Source organism: Plectrocnemia conspersa, unplaced genomic scaffold (assembly GCF_051122295.1).
Source record: "Plectrocnemia conspersa isolate PC_06_02 unplaced genomic scaffold, ASM5112229v1 ptg000014l, whole genome shotgun sequence".
NCBI classification, from domain to species: Eukaryota; Metazoa; Arthropoda; class Insecta; order Trichoptera; family Polycentropodidae; genus Plectrocnemia; species Plectrocnemia conspersa.
The window spans coordinates 17,978,822-17,994,543 of NW_028277178.1; the positions used below are offsets into that span (position 1 = coordinate 17,978,822).

Here is a 15,722-nt window from a genome sequence, read left to right on the forward strand (position 1 = left end):
AAATTCCGTCTAATTCCCATGTTTTGTTTGTGAGCATGTGACTGTTTATAAACTTCGATCCCAAACACATGACATATATGAAAATGTTTTAAAAATCTATGACTGATTCATTGCTTATTATTTTCATTTAATCTTCGACTTGGAAAAATGTAATCTTCGTTTGAAATTTTCACTGAAATTTTAAATGCATTGTTAGGAGTAGATTGTTATAAAAATATCAATACATATAGTATTGACGATACAGCTTGTATTTTTTTTATATATTTTAAATCCAAAACTGACTTTAAATAAATAGTCGTTTTTACCACAAAAATGTATAGTTTCATTCACAAATGATAACAGTAGTAAATAAGCTGTGTCAAGTCAGATAAATACAACTTACAAAACTAATGTGCTAACTAAGATGTATTATAAAGTGTGGATGATTTTAATTTTAATTTTAAAACAATTCCAAATAATTATATTTAGATGTTAAATAACAATAATGAATAATAGTAATATACTATCACGACTAGGGATTCCAATCCCGGGATCCCGAATCCCGGGATCCCGGGATCCCGGGATCCCGAACGATTTTCAATACCCGATGAGTCCCGGGATTATAAAACATAATCCCGAATTTTTCGGATTGGTTGATTTATCAAGCACAATCGAATTATTATTGACAACATCGTTATATTTCGTGTACAAGCTTGCGCGAGCTGCACATGTCATCTGTGAATCTTTGAGGCTGTGAGTCTGAACGTGCTTTTTCAGCAGCAGGCTGCTTAGGAACCAAAATCAGATCAAGGCTAAATGATAAAACACTTGATGCTTTGATGTAACTTCGTGAGTTCTATTCAAAATAATGTTTTCAATTAATTGTGTCTATGAATGTACATACCTATGTACATTCATTGTCAAAAGTTCATTTTTTTCTTCTCAAATAAATATATAACCTTCCCTTTTTTATTTTTATTATATTATTTTCTATTTTAAGTCCAAGACTAAAATTATACGTACTTTATACATTGTACGTTATAAAAAAACAGATGTAAAAATATATTGTATTATTCATTTTAAATTATTTTTATCGATAAAATAACATGAAAATTATCCCGGGACTGGTCCCGGGATCCCGGGATCGACTAAATGCAATACCGAAATCCCGGGATCAAAATTTTGGCCCGGGATTGGAATCCCTAATCACGACTATAAAATCCCTTATTTTCCTGAAAAAATATTTTGAAGAAATCATTTTGGTGATGTATGTTAATTAATATTTGTACTAAAAACTACACAAATTAACGTGTGTTTAAAAATGTGTAAGGTAGCTATAATTAGTACTTAGTAAATTCACTATAAAAAAAGATTTATAAATTTAAATATAGATACTTAAAAAGCGACATTTTATTAAAATGAATTGACAGTAACTTCTTAATAAAAATTACTCATATTATTATATGGTTGCTTAATAATTATAAATAAATCATAACTGTGCTTTGAGCTTAACAAATTGCCAGCAAAGCTTCGATTGAAAATAATTACAATTTTTTTATTAAAACATACATTTTTTTAATACGATTCTGATCATCATAACTTGATAGCTTTCCCAATGCACCATAATAGCTTTTACATAAACATTTTAATAAAATATTATGGTGCACATCTAAAATAGACAATCACCCATTATACATACATTTCTCAATATCTATCGCCGAAAACTGTGTTTGGCGAGCTACTTTAGAATCTGGATGGTTCGTGTAAGATGAGCGTTCTCGAGCGCTGAAGTCCTGATCGCAATGGGTTAAGAATAAGGGACGCGATCGCGACTCTCGCGAGCCAAAAGCATTGACGAGTTATCGAAACCGTCCCATTAGCAACTTTAAAATGTGCTTTATTTAGTAAACTCTACGCCGAGAATGCATTGAATTGTATGGCAACGCTCCTATCAAAAAGGTACAAGGATACAAATACGGATACGACCCGTACTCCCTTTTTTAGTGATGTTCTTTCCAACAACAAGGAGTGGTTTGCTTCACTCGGATTCCATATTCAAGGATGCTATAGCCGGGCATACACGTGCGGATCTGTCCGCCGTCTGTGCGATGTACGCGTTGCGTATCGTACAGAATGCGAAACGCCAATAAATTATTGAAGAGACACGCGCTCCGCATAACGAAACCGAGCTTATCGCAAACTTTGACGATGTGCAAAACAAATCTCAATTTCTTCTCAAACGTCACTCCAAATTCCGCACGACATACAACATATTTACGATGTTATTTATGTAATTTTGTATAAACATATTTAATTTCCACTTTCACGGAACCATATCATTAAATACTGTTTAATATTATGTCAATATTTAATTAAAATATAACTTCAAAACATAGCATTTTATATAAAAATAATTACTACCCATTTAATATAAATAATATGGTGTTTAATTTAATTACTAACTAAATTAATTATATATCCTTATTTAAATATTTATTATTATATTTTAAATAATTTGATATTCGATTAAATATAAGAAGAATTGTATTTTAATTATTAACATTTTTTTGCTATAAATCAAAAATTAAAATATTGTATTGCTATTTTATGTATATTTACATTTATTATACTTAAATATTATATTTTTGATAATAAAGCTGTAGTTATTACTTAAGCTACTGAAATGTATTTATTAAATGATAAGAAAAGGCATTGAAACAATTTCTTAAAAATAAAATAGACTGTTCAATTAAGAAGATCTAACGATATGTATGTATGTATGTTTTTAGTTAAATAATATTTAATAGTATTAAGAATACATGAAAATACATAGTTCTATAATATGTACTATTGCACTTTTATTTGAAACTAAAATATTATTTATGTCAAGAATGTGTTAAAATTTTTAAGATTACGTAATACGACTGAAAATGTTTTGTTCTGTTGAATTATTCGGGGAATAATTTGGGTAAAGTTTTTAATTATTCCTTAATTTATATTACTATTTAATTTACTAAGCTGAAAAATGAGTAACATATATTTAATTTTAAAGTATGTATTTCTATGTATTCTTAAATATAATATTTTAGTACGTTTTAACAAGTTTTAAAGAGTCTTTTCTATAATAAGCACTTTTAAAAAATATTTAACTGAAGAAATATACTATAAAAAAAATATTGTTAGATCTTATTCATTTAAAATACTATTATATTTTTTAAGAAATTTTTATTTACGGTATTAACCACCAAATTTTAGTTTACGGTATTAACCACCGCTTTATATTATCAAAAATAAAATATATAAATGTGAATATACATAAAATAACTTACATGTACATATTCAAGTTTGTTAATTTAAAATAACACATTTTATAACTCATTTTATATCAAATTAAAATAACACATTTATAACTCATTTTATATCAAATTAAAATAACACATTTTAACCTTGAGTTATTTTATACAAATATAGAACAAGTAGTTATTTATATTACTATTTTAAATAACATAATAAAAATATTAAAATCAATTTATTTTTTAGTTAAATATAAATATTTAGTTATAATATATTTTTAATTGCAAAATTAATAAATGACAATTCAAAGCCAATAATATTTTATATGCACAGAAACTAATGTTGAAAGCGCTCGAAGTAAAAGAAAGTAAAATCAATAAAATCTAGAAGGTTTCATTACGCTTAAATAATAATAAAAAAAATACCTAATGAAACACCATTAAACGATTTTATAATCAATATTATTTGAACACATAATCATACAATATGAACCTTAATCATATATCATGCGAAGCCATTTCATAAACTTTCACTCTTTGGCAAGTTAATAAATAAAAATAAAAACTCAGACATTATAAATAATTCGTTAGCCTCTCCACCAGACGTAATGGCCGTCAAAACCTTTCCACATAATGCTCAATCATCTACCATGCAAAATTATCGCGCATAACATCACCTTGTAACATATGAGTATTAATTTTAAAATCCGTCTGATGCCATCTCAATAAAATGCGTTGACAATGCGTGAGAACTAATACATAACATAATCGCGATCATCGCCTGTATTATATTATAAAAATACAATACATAATGTGCAGTGCTAACAAATAATTCTAAGCATTTCGCAATATTGTGTCAAATTTATTTTTAGATTCCGCATTTAACTCAACGCGGATCTTGAAATTGAATAATAAAAAAATATATTTATGTAAATTCCGATGTGTTACGTGGCAAAGGACCATCGAATGACATTATTTAACTTAACGGAAAAAATATTTTTCACTAAAAGACCGGTTATGGGTGATCTGTGGGTGATCAACTCCTTGACCGGTAATTCCGATTAATTTCCATATTTTTTTATATTTAGATATTATAATGTGATTATATAATGTAAGCGATTTTAGATTCAAGCGTGTAGTATAATTATTCATTTAAATATTCGTAGCTAAACCAGCTACATGCTATGCATGAACAGAAGACAAATTAAGTCGAATGACCGTGACCCATTGCACGTTTCATTGCGAGCTTTTACTAGAAATAGAAAACGCGGAAGACATCAACGAGCGGTCCAGCACGAATACTTTACGTTTATATTTGTTACGAACAATTACTGTATTTGCGCTTTGACGTCATAGTTCAAACGTCGATTAAAAATATGGGTAGTTAATTATTCAATTAATAAAATGATATTTAACAAAATAATAATTGAAGTCGTAACATGAACAAAGATGAACAGCATATTTTAATAAATTTGAGACATTAACTAAATTGTGTGATTTTTGATTGCCTGTTTAAAATATATAACTACTAGCAAATATTGTTTAGAACATTAAAAATTATGATCCTTATTTAACACTATTCAACGTTTTATTTTTCAATTGATTTTGCTAATCACATTTTTATTACAGTCCATACTGAATTTAATGGTAAAAAAATACTCATTACTAATAAGTTGATCTTTTCTGTTCGTTAAAACCTCTCGATTTGTCGGAATTCATTTTTTTTATTAGTTATAATTATAGTTATCAAAATATCAAAGAACATATTATATGTTATTCCTACGTTAATTTAACATAAAGTTGCACGTTGATTTTAAAATTGTATTTTTCCTATTAGGAATGTTTATTTTATAAATCGTCAATTATTTTGAATACTTTTGGTTTGCTAAGATTAAGATTATGTACTTTTTAAGTAAAATAGAAATATTTTTTCAAAATTTTTTTATCGTATTTTTTTTGTATTAAAAAATTATTAATGTATCAAAATTAGTGTTATATTTCATTGGCTGTTTTTAATGACAATCAAAATAGTAACTATTGCATACCAATGAAACAAATACCAAAATCGGTTATAGTAAAAAAATTATATTTTACTGACAATCTTGTATTGTATTGACAATATCTCCAAATCACCCATAAAATATTTACGAATTAAAAAAAAAGTTGTGAAAATTATTCTGTAAAATGTGTGAAGTATATGCCATTGATGTGAAAGATTTTCACAATAATATAAGTTATTTTACCATATGTATAATATGAATGCTATATTGTGCCAATAATAAAGTAATAATTAACTAATTATTATACGTATAAAGTCTAGTTCTAATATAAATGCCAATGAGACATTCTAAAATTTGAACAAACGTAATAAAATAAAAATATTCTATATAATAAAAGCTACACAAAAAACACTATATAAAATTATTATCCCCAAAAAATTAGTAGCATCATAACTAATTAAGTAGTAAAGCACTAGTTGTATGTAAATATTAAATTAGCTAACAATCCTTGCATGAATATTTGCCATGTACAGTTGGCGAATGTTATAATTGACCGAGTTATGTTATTGACTTAAAACATATTTGACATATTGACCCATCATTTTTCCACTTGATGAAAAATAACTGGACAGTAATGCAAGATACAAATTTAAAGTCAATAACGATATTGTGGCACATAAAAACATATTCTTAGTACTGTCCCATAAAAAGGTACAGCAACAAAAATGTCGTTAAATTTGACCCAATAACACGTCTCGCCCACGAAACCAGTATCTGTATACAAAATTATTATCCTAGTATGAAGCTATACCGTTACAATCAACAAGGAGTCTGTACTTGGATCGTGACCTAGAATCTAATCATTATTTATCTAAACAATTTAATATAATAGTAAATAGCACACCATATGAGACACGTAAAAACGCCAGAATATTCAAAAGTGGCACGATCACATGATTTTTTGCTATTCTCACCATTAAACAATAATATGCATATCATAATTTGACATGAGAAGCATTTTGTTAATTGATTGAGACGCTATAAAACTTTCTAGTAATAATGAAGATCAGATAACAGACTCACTTATGGTTATTCGCTCGATGAGTTAACGCCAGTAATCGACCGAGCCTGAAGAACTACTAACAAGAAACTCAGGTGCGATTGTTGAACTTTCTAACGTTATTGTTAATGGAAATTTGTCAAATTTCTATTGGTGAAAATTTAGGAGTTGCGAAAAACTACAGTTGCGTCGCATATGTGTGACAGCGGCAATGACAATATTTGCTAATCAGACCGTTAAAATTTACTCGATTGCCCGCGGTTAACGGTTGAGTATTACCCTTAATTTGAAGACGGCCGAAACGGGTTAACCCGTTGAACGCGCGACGTTTTCATTTACACGTTTACATTACTTAACGGGTTAACGTCCTAGCTGAATTTCCGCTTGCCAAATTAGGAAGCCTCATTTGTATGCGTTCGCGATAATTGAACCTAAATAGAATGGCGTAAAATTGCACTTCCGGATACGTAAAATATTAGAAAGAATCCGTCAACATAACAACAATCATATTTTAACATAAGATTTATTTTAGGTATTCTTGTATTAACTCAAAATAATCGAAAATCAAGCAGCGTGGGATTAATATATTCAACACTAATTTACAAATATTAAATAAAATAGATAATATTCAGTATATTTTAATATATTATATATCACATTCTCAGTAAAATACTGTTTTACCAAAGAACCATATAAAGTTTCAAATAAGTTTTAAAAATACATTTTTTGAGTTAAAGATACAACGGTATTTTAATAGCAGAAAAATCCGAACTAACCCAAAACTCTAAAACAAGCATTTCAAAATTAAAACTACAATTTATTAGGTGTGAAATATTAAATACATACATACATATATTTTTTTATAAAATATATTTCTCTGTTTTATTAGCATTTTTATTTTAATTGTAATTCTAAATTTATTTTATCAACTAAATGGTAGACCTTCTAGAATATGTATGAGAAATACACATATACAATCTCTTGTAAGTAATGTTTTTCATTTATTAATAAATGAAAAATCAATCCAAATTTATACATGGAAAAACATATGTAATATTTAGTATGCTTCAAAGTACATATTATTTATATCAAAACATAATTATTACATTATTTATTTACTTTAACTTCTTCAATAAGATATTATTTTAATTTTGACTAAAATATTTAATGCATATTTAATTACCAGTTACATTTTATTTTTCCTTGTATTTTGAATAGATCATATCAGCATTTACATAAAAATATTGTCTCTAGTTTAATTTATCGGACGAACGAATTCATGCCAATGACTGAATAATATAATCATTCTTAAGTCAATAATCCTTGCATTCTTGTTTGTTGCTAACCGATAAATGTTCAAAGAATTCGAAACAAAATGTTTACTAATCGTACTTCCTAGAGTCGGTCATAAAATGTTTTCTGAGTGATAATTAAAAATATCTGTCCATTCTCTTACTACTTATGCAGCTTTTGAAAACCATTTAAAAACACTCGTATACATTCAATTTTTAACAATAAAACATTTTATAGAAATTTCTAGAAAAATAAAAATTATTGTTATGAAAAACAGTAATATGTCAAATGCCGTTAAATACGACTAAAATAAACACAAAATAAATGTATCGAAATGTTGAACCAGATGTATTTTACTAATGCATATTATAACTAGGGATTCTAAAGTCTCGGGTTTTTTCGATTCCCTGGACTCGAGACCAAAATTTTTAGTCCCGGGAATTCCCGGGACTCGAGACTTTGATTATTTTTCGTATAATCATGAAAAAAATTATGTTAAAAATTAACTTATTATTAATAACTTTAATTAACTTATTATTATTAACTTTAATTAATTTATTATTATTAACTTATATTATTTGTGTTATAGGTACGATAGGTGAAAATTTATTGAAACAATTTAAAAACACTTTATTCGATATTTATTTAAATTTAATTTATTACAATTTTTTTAATCGAAATATTTATATCAATATTAAGTTAAAACCTTTACTTTTGTAAGGAAAAATATGTTTTTAAAAACACCAAGGCGTTTAATGATGAATCACATAGCCTGTTCCTGGTTTTTGTGGCAAATATTCCAGATGTAGAAAAAACTCTCTCGCTTTCTGTAGATGTTGGCTTAATTGTAAGCAATGATTTGAATAAAAGCTCTAGATTCGGAGTTCGCTTGATAGTTGAATTTAATATCTGAAACTCCTTTTTAAAGTTAATTTTTTTATTTCTAGTCGTTGAAATATTTTGGTGGTTCGTGCGACAGAGTTGTGTTGATTTCAAATATTTTTTTTAAAAGGAAATTAACAATAATTTCGGAAGTTAATAAAATGGCATCTCGACGACTTAGAGCTTCAACTGCCAGTTTTATAGGAGTGAGTACTTCACAAATATTTTCCAATACGTGAATGTTCGATTCATTACAAATTTGGCCGATGCCAAGATCAATTAATGATTTTCTAATGCAATTTCGTAACTTTCAAAATCTCGAGGTTATGGGTAATAAGGAATTCCACCTTGTCTTCATATCGAGAGATAAATTAAGCTCGACATCAAATTCGCTCTTTACATATTTTTCTAAAATTGCACTTCGGAAAGTCTCGAGTCCCGGGTTATTAATTTTTAAATTCCCGGGACTCGAGACAGCAAAAAATCTTTGAATTCTCGGGAATAAATTCCCGGGTTGTTTCGACACAGAATCCCTAATTATAACCGACATTGTCAATAAGCAACACTATATTGTCAGAAATTGCATTTGACAAAAAGTCATAAAGAGATTACCAATATTTAAATGGATTTAATTTTACTGAAATGGTATCTTATGATAACCTTTTATTAATTTAAAGTGTGAAATATATTACAATTTTACACAAAAAAAATATAATGCTCTAAAAAGTTTTAAAATATATTCTACATATGATTTTATTTTTCATTGTAAAATCTACTTTCCTATTTTTATCTCGTCTTATGAATAGGTGCAAAGTTTTGAAACTCGCGTTTATGTTTCATCCCATAATATATATTGTTTTTATTTATATAAATCCCTATATTATAAGTAGCACCATTATAATAATAAATGAGGCGGTCGAGAAAGTCAAAAGAACTTTCTCAAAAATCATACAGAAGTATTAAAAATATAAAGTAGCGCAATATTGCAAAAATATTATATAATGATATGTCTACAATAAATTTCTGACAAAAAACTGTTTGTATTGCTATGTAAAATAATCTGTAATGATATAGAATTTAGATTTGAAGGGCGCTCTTAGATAAAACCTCAATGAAATTTAATTTGTATCTGCACTAATTTTCCTTTTTATGTTGGCGATCTATAAATATTTTTTCATGAATGAAGCTTTTCAACGATCGACAATCTATAGATAGGCGCCACGGCGTGATTTTCTTCAATGAGAAATCAATACGCGATAAAGCAACTAACAGACATTTTTCTTCGAAAGTCACGTACATTTAATTTATAATACTCCTAGAAAAGAAAACGAGATCGTGATATACGAGTGAAATTTCTACTGTTGATTTGCCGCACTTTTTTCCTTATCTACACAAACCACCGCGATTCGGTCGCATCAAAAACCGGCCGCGAAAGAATTCGACCTCACCTGTATTCACCCAGATGACGTCGGTTAAAGCTACCTGTGATATTTAGTACACGCATGTCGTCTATATTCAGTTTAAAAATAACGGAAAAACTCATTTTTAGATATTAAAATTACGCAATTCTTCACGCTCGTTTGATTGACGCTTAATTACTTCATGCTAGGGATATTTTATAATAGCACTAACAATGCAGATCAGAATTGCCAATCTCTTAACGAAAGTATTGTTCTAGAGATTATAATTATATACATACATATATACGTCCTTCGCAGGCATAGAAAAGTTCGATTCGGGATCTAAATTATGGATTCAAGTGCATGATTGAATTGGTTCAAATTATAGTTCAAGCCCTATGTTTTTTATCATATATAGACCACACATTATACATCGTAGATGTAATGCAATAATATAAAAATTAACACTTTGTGATTATTGTTATTTGGAAAATGTACGCTTTTATGATGCAAATGAGATGCGTTTGTGAAGCGAGCGAACCGTAAAAAGGCTCATTAAAATTCAACTGCACTCTTTCATATCATCGTCTCAGCTTCCAACTTCATATTTTGCAATTATCTACGGTTCGACAAACGAACCGTAAAATGCAATGTTTAATAAGCAAACACTTTCAAACCATTCGCAATGAAAATATGCGAAAAGAGTCAAACTTATAACTGTTAAACGCACAGCTCCTGAAGTGGCATTTTCAAATAACTGGACAATCCGGTATCTCGTAGTTAAAACGTTGGCCAGAAACCACAAACTTGTCGATATATAATATAAATAATTTTATATTTATTGTAATAAATAGTATATTACAAACGAAAGTTTTTAACTCAACTATATATAATAATAAATCAGTTGTGAAAGTTAAGATGGGCAAAAAATATATAAATTGCACGCACATTTACTTTTTAACGATTAACAAGATTTGAACAATAAAAATATATTTATCTGAGAGTTTCGCATTATCAGTTAAAAAACAATGGTTAAAAATTGCAGGTATATATATATATATACGCGTATAATTAATAAAGTCGGACTAAACATAAATTGCTATGTGAAAAAATATATATGCAAATTATATTATGGGTTTTATTGCATTGTAATGTTATGGTGTATTAATATTCATTTTTTCGACATTTACGATATATATAAAAATTGTAGCTTAGATAGTCTAAAATTATCATATTTAACAATTACATATATAGCAACAAATATCCTTGAAATATCTTCTATTGTTGACACAAAAAAAGACCTAAGCTCTATCGGAATGTTAGAATGCCTGTACTTTTATTTTCGTCGTCAAAGTCAGCATCTTTTCTATAGATCTGTATACCTGTATTTTTTCGTTACAGGTGAGATAATATTTTATTATTGCCAAGAGATTTCTCGTATTCCAGAGTCCCATATTTTTTCTGCAACATTCTTAGAATGTTTATAATAAAAAAAGAATGTTTAAATAACGATCGAGTTAATCGCAAATAAATTGTTGTATGGCTCAACAAGTTTGATGATTTAATTCGTTTATGTCGAAAAAACTATTTCGTGATAGTCTTGGCGAATTCTATGAAACCTTTAGAAGTCGTTTGAATACAAATAATGCTAAATTCCTGTACAAATAGGCCATTATGCCACACCGTGAGGATATTCGATGAGCTCGGCATTTATAACGGGTGGGTGAGATTGAAAAGTTCAAGGTCCCAAAAGAGGCAACATTCCAGTTGCCGATTAACACTGACATCGCCGGAGGTCCGATCTTCAAGACCCCGTGTATTATTTTATAAAATCGTTACATCACCACCTGTCTCGTATCATTACACATATGCTCGTCACTTATAATGAGTAACATCGTTTTGAGTCATAGCTTTCGAATTAGTGGTTAATATTTCCAAAATTTAATTTTTATTCACGATACAGTATCGGAAAATCGAGCTTGACGTGATTATAGATGTTATATAACGCTCGCGTACGTCTGTTAAACGGTTAACGGTAACCCATATAAAAACTTGTTAGACGAATTAAAAGAATATTGAAATTGTCATTACGTTGCCTGATTTACATTTTAAACAGTTAGCTTTGATTTATTGTTAGTTATATACTTATTTGTTAAGGCATTATAATTCAAGGTGCACAACATAGCCTTATCTACAAAAAAAAACGATCAGTGTGTGACTCAGGTATTTAAAGATAGTTTTTCCATATAAATGTGGTCAAGCAATATATAATAGCAATTTAATTATACATCATTTAAATTTGTAGATTAAATTAATATTTAAAATAGATGTATATATATAATTTAATATAGATAAAAAAATCATATGCATCTGAATATTTCATTCATAAGCTTTCAATTTTTTAGATTTTTTAAATACACATACACATAGATTTGCCTAAGAAAATGCAGTTAAATATATGTTTTAAAATCATATGAGTGAATTTATTTTTTTATTAAAAAAGCTCTATAAAGCGACCGATTTTTTTTAGTTAAGAAGCTGTGAAGAATTTATGTAATTTAAGATATTTTTATTCATTTTATGGGTATGTTGTGTACTGAATTTACAACAGCAACCCACATGCTTACTATATTTGGCATTGGATAACAACGTTTTTGGGTAAACTGTCAAAGAATTGAATATATATATATAAGCTATAAAATTTAATTAAGTATATCTTTATAAAAAGGGTTTAAAATTTTCGCAATATTTATTTTGTATAAGATACATAAATATTTTTAAAAAAATGAGATTTTATGCATATTTTTATGATAACAGGAAGTGCATCTAGAGATGGCATAAGACATAACAATAGGAGAAATTGCAAATCTTACGAAGATTTCTAATGTGGTAAAAATCGCGTTGAACGTGTGAAATTGTTGCATTTTTAGGATCACTCATTTGACGAATCAGATGCGTATTAATAGGAAAACCATAGTGGAAAAATATGAAACCGCAAACATAGGAATTTCTGATGTCATGTTTTTTGTTTACCCAAAATCTTGACGATCTCTTAAATTGCCTGAGTTTTATCAGCGAAAAAATCGATCGAGGTCAATTTTACGTTCGTAATGAGCAAAAATTTTGACGTTTCACGTTGGAAAGCCGTGAATCATTGGACGAATTTGTGGTGTAGTCATTTCTCTTCTCGGAAACAATTCTCGTCTTTCACTCGGTAAGAAGAAAAGATTGAGCACCGACCGGTACGACTCATAGACAGAAAAGCGACAATGTTCACAGAATAATAATTGCGCTTGGAATTTGTTAGTCATGAACCATCCACCCGGAGATCGTGATGATCATCGACAACGTCATTAATATTTATAGATGGTAATGCGAAAAAAGTATAATTTCAAACAACTCGTCGCCATTGTTGTAAAAATCAATGAGAACGATTCTTGATACGACTTTCATTGCTAAAGATTGATATTAAAAAATATATTATAAATTACTTGACTCCTAAATGGATAATGTGATACTTTGATTAGTTCGCCAGACCTCAATACTAAAATACCAAAGGCTTTTAACATAAATTACAAAAGCGATAAAGGTGACAGCTTTTCTACTTTGCGGTAACATAAACTATATATATAGTTTTAAAAGATTCGTGTTTTAAAATAAAATGATAAAAAACTATAAGATTTTGTGAGGTTAAATTATGCTATATTTTATATTGTGCTATACAATTAATAATCTTTAAGCACATAATTGTGCTTTCTTAGCATTATTATTTTTAAAATCTATGTGGCTTATTGATGGTCAATGAAAAAATCCTGTGAATTATTGTTTTAGTAAGACATTTAAATCAGATATGCAGGATATTTTTTATTAGTACACTTGATAGCATGTATTATATTTATATTAATAATCATATTATTATAGACAAGATTGAATTTTAAAAGCATCGTGGATCATAAATGTTTTATTGCCTGTATTGCTTCTTTGCAAATTCTTTAATGACATAAAATTCTACAGTAAAACTATTTATTTTCCTGATAGTATAAAGATGTTAAGAAGTTTTTTATGAATATCTCATTATCACATGTAACACCGGATTTTACAATTTCATTAAAATTTCTTATCAAAATATGATACTGTTTTTACATAAAATCGAAATTTTACGCAAATTTTATTTTCTAAATTCTATGTAAATGAGAATTTACTTATCTTGCACAAGTATTTTACTAGCTTCTACAATCTTAAATGTCTCCATTATGTGTTCATTAAAAAAATACTACTTTATGACGTGTATTGTGTTCGAAACGAGCACACACATAACCCATGACATTTTAGCAAATCACCTCAAGGCAAACGCAATCGTGCTCGAGCGTTTCGAGGATACTTTTATACCCAAGTCGACTCTGGTGGTTGCTGCATACACAAAAATTCCACAGAGCTGAATGATTTTTAATGAATTTAAATGCGGTGTAACACTTTTTCGATCAGGTCCGACGAGACGGTGAAATGAGCAGAGACCATCGCGGCCCGAATGGGAATTTCAAAAAACCTGATTTGCCGGTCCAGCTCGACTCAGCGCCAGCATCTTCAGACGAACAACTCGCAATAATTTGATAGTAATTAAAAAATGAATATTGGCATTACGAATATGAATATTCTATCCCCAGACAGGAAGCTGCGAAGCCGGCAGGTAAAAATACGCCAACCCACTCACCTGTTGAGCTTTATCCTTGAAGTCCAATTCAACGGTTCGTCCGAGTGTATGTGTATATAATCGTTTCAGTTAGTCTCACACGGAACCGAAGTTCTGAATCATTCACCCAACACAATTAATCCAATATGGTGCTGTCGAAACGTTCGATTTGAAAACCTGTCACACCATTTTACCGTGTCGCACTGCGTTCGATTCGATTCGATAAATGATCGCACTGTTTTATTTTATCTGTGTTATAAATATCCTAAGGTAGTAAAGTTTTGGAAAGTGAGGTCGGCGCGAAGCCAACGGACCGCCTTCCGCTGGCGGTGCCACCTCAAGACTGAGGCTCGACTCGTGGCCAATAAACCAGACAGGTAGTAAAGTCTCTCTCTACAATATAACCTGTATAAAACCCGCGCCAGGTATATAGGTAGTTATCTATGCGTGCTGTGTGCCTTAACACAGCGGAGAATACTCCGTTGGAGATACGGGCGGCTTCGCCACAGGCGGCTCAATAGAAAGCTCCGAATTTGGTGTTTTGTCATGTTTATGAGATTCTGGGAAAGACGTCAAAAAGGGGAGAGATGAATTTAATCTTGAAAGAAGGAGAAGATTATCTAAGCAAAAAATAAGAATATTATAAAATTTATAATGGGTCATATCATTTTTATTAATAATAAAAATATATTGTATAATATCACATCGATGCCTTCAGTATAAAAAAAATTCAATTTGCTCCCAAAATGATGTTACACGTGCTATGAAAATCTTACACTTCAAACTGCATGATCACTAAAACCAACACAACAAAAAGTAAATGATCTAATAAAAAAATTGCCTATAAATAGATCCAAATAAATCTAAAAGACTTCATGTAAAATTAGCAAGCTAACATTTCTACGTTATGCTGTTTTAAATATTATACAAATAATGCTATTATAATCTGTAGATTGCAGGACTAATAATCAAGAGCTATGGATTCAATTCATGTAATAAAAATTCGTTTATATAAAAACAGACACAATTAAAAACTGTATTATGAAATAATCGATTTCCAGATAAAGTAACACCTTGTATTTACAATCGTATGTAGCACATTGTACTAGAGTTTGTCATGTAATA

General features: G+C 28.9%; 1 protein-coding gene across 1 annotated transcript in view; it reads right to left on the reverse strand.

Moving 5' to 3' along the window:
* uif (sushi, von Willebrand factor type A, EGF and pentraxin domain-containing protein uif) overlaps nucleotides 1–14,942 on the reverse strand; it is a 71,753-nt gene extending 56,811 nt beyond the window's left edge. Inside the window, exon 1 of the mRNA XM_088203769.1 lies at nucleotides 14,619–14,942. The gene's annotated coding sequence lies outside the window, so the exon portion shown is untranslated. The remainder of the gene's footprint in view (nucleotides 1–14,618) is intronic.
* Nucleotides 14,943–15,722: the final 780 nt, after the last annotated feature.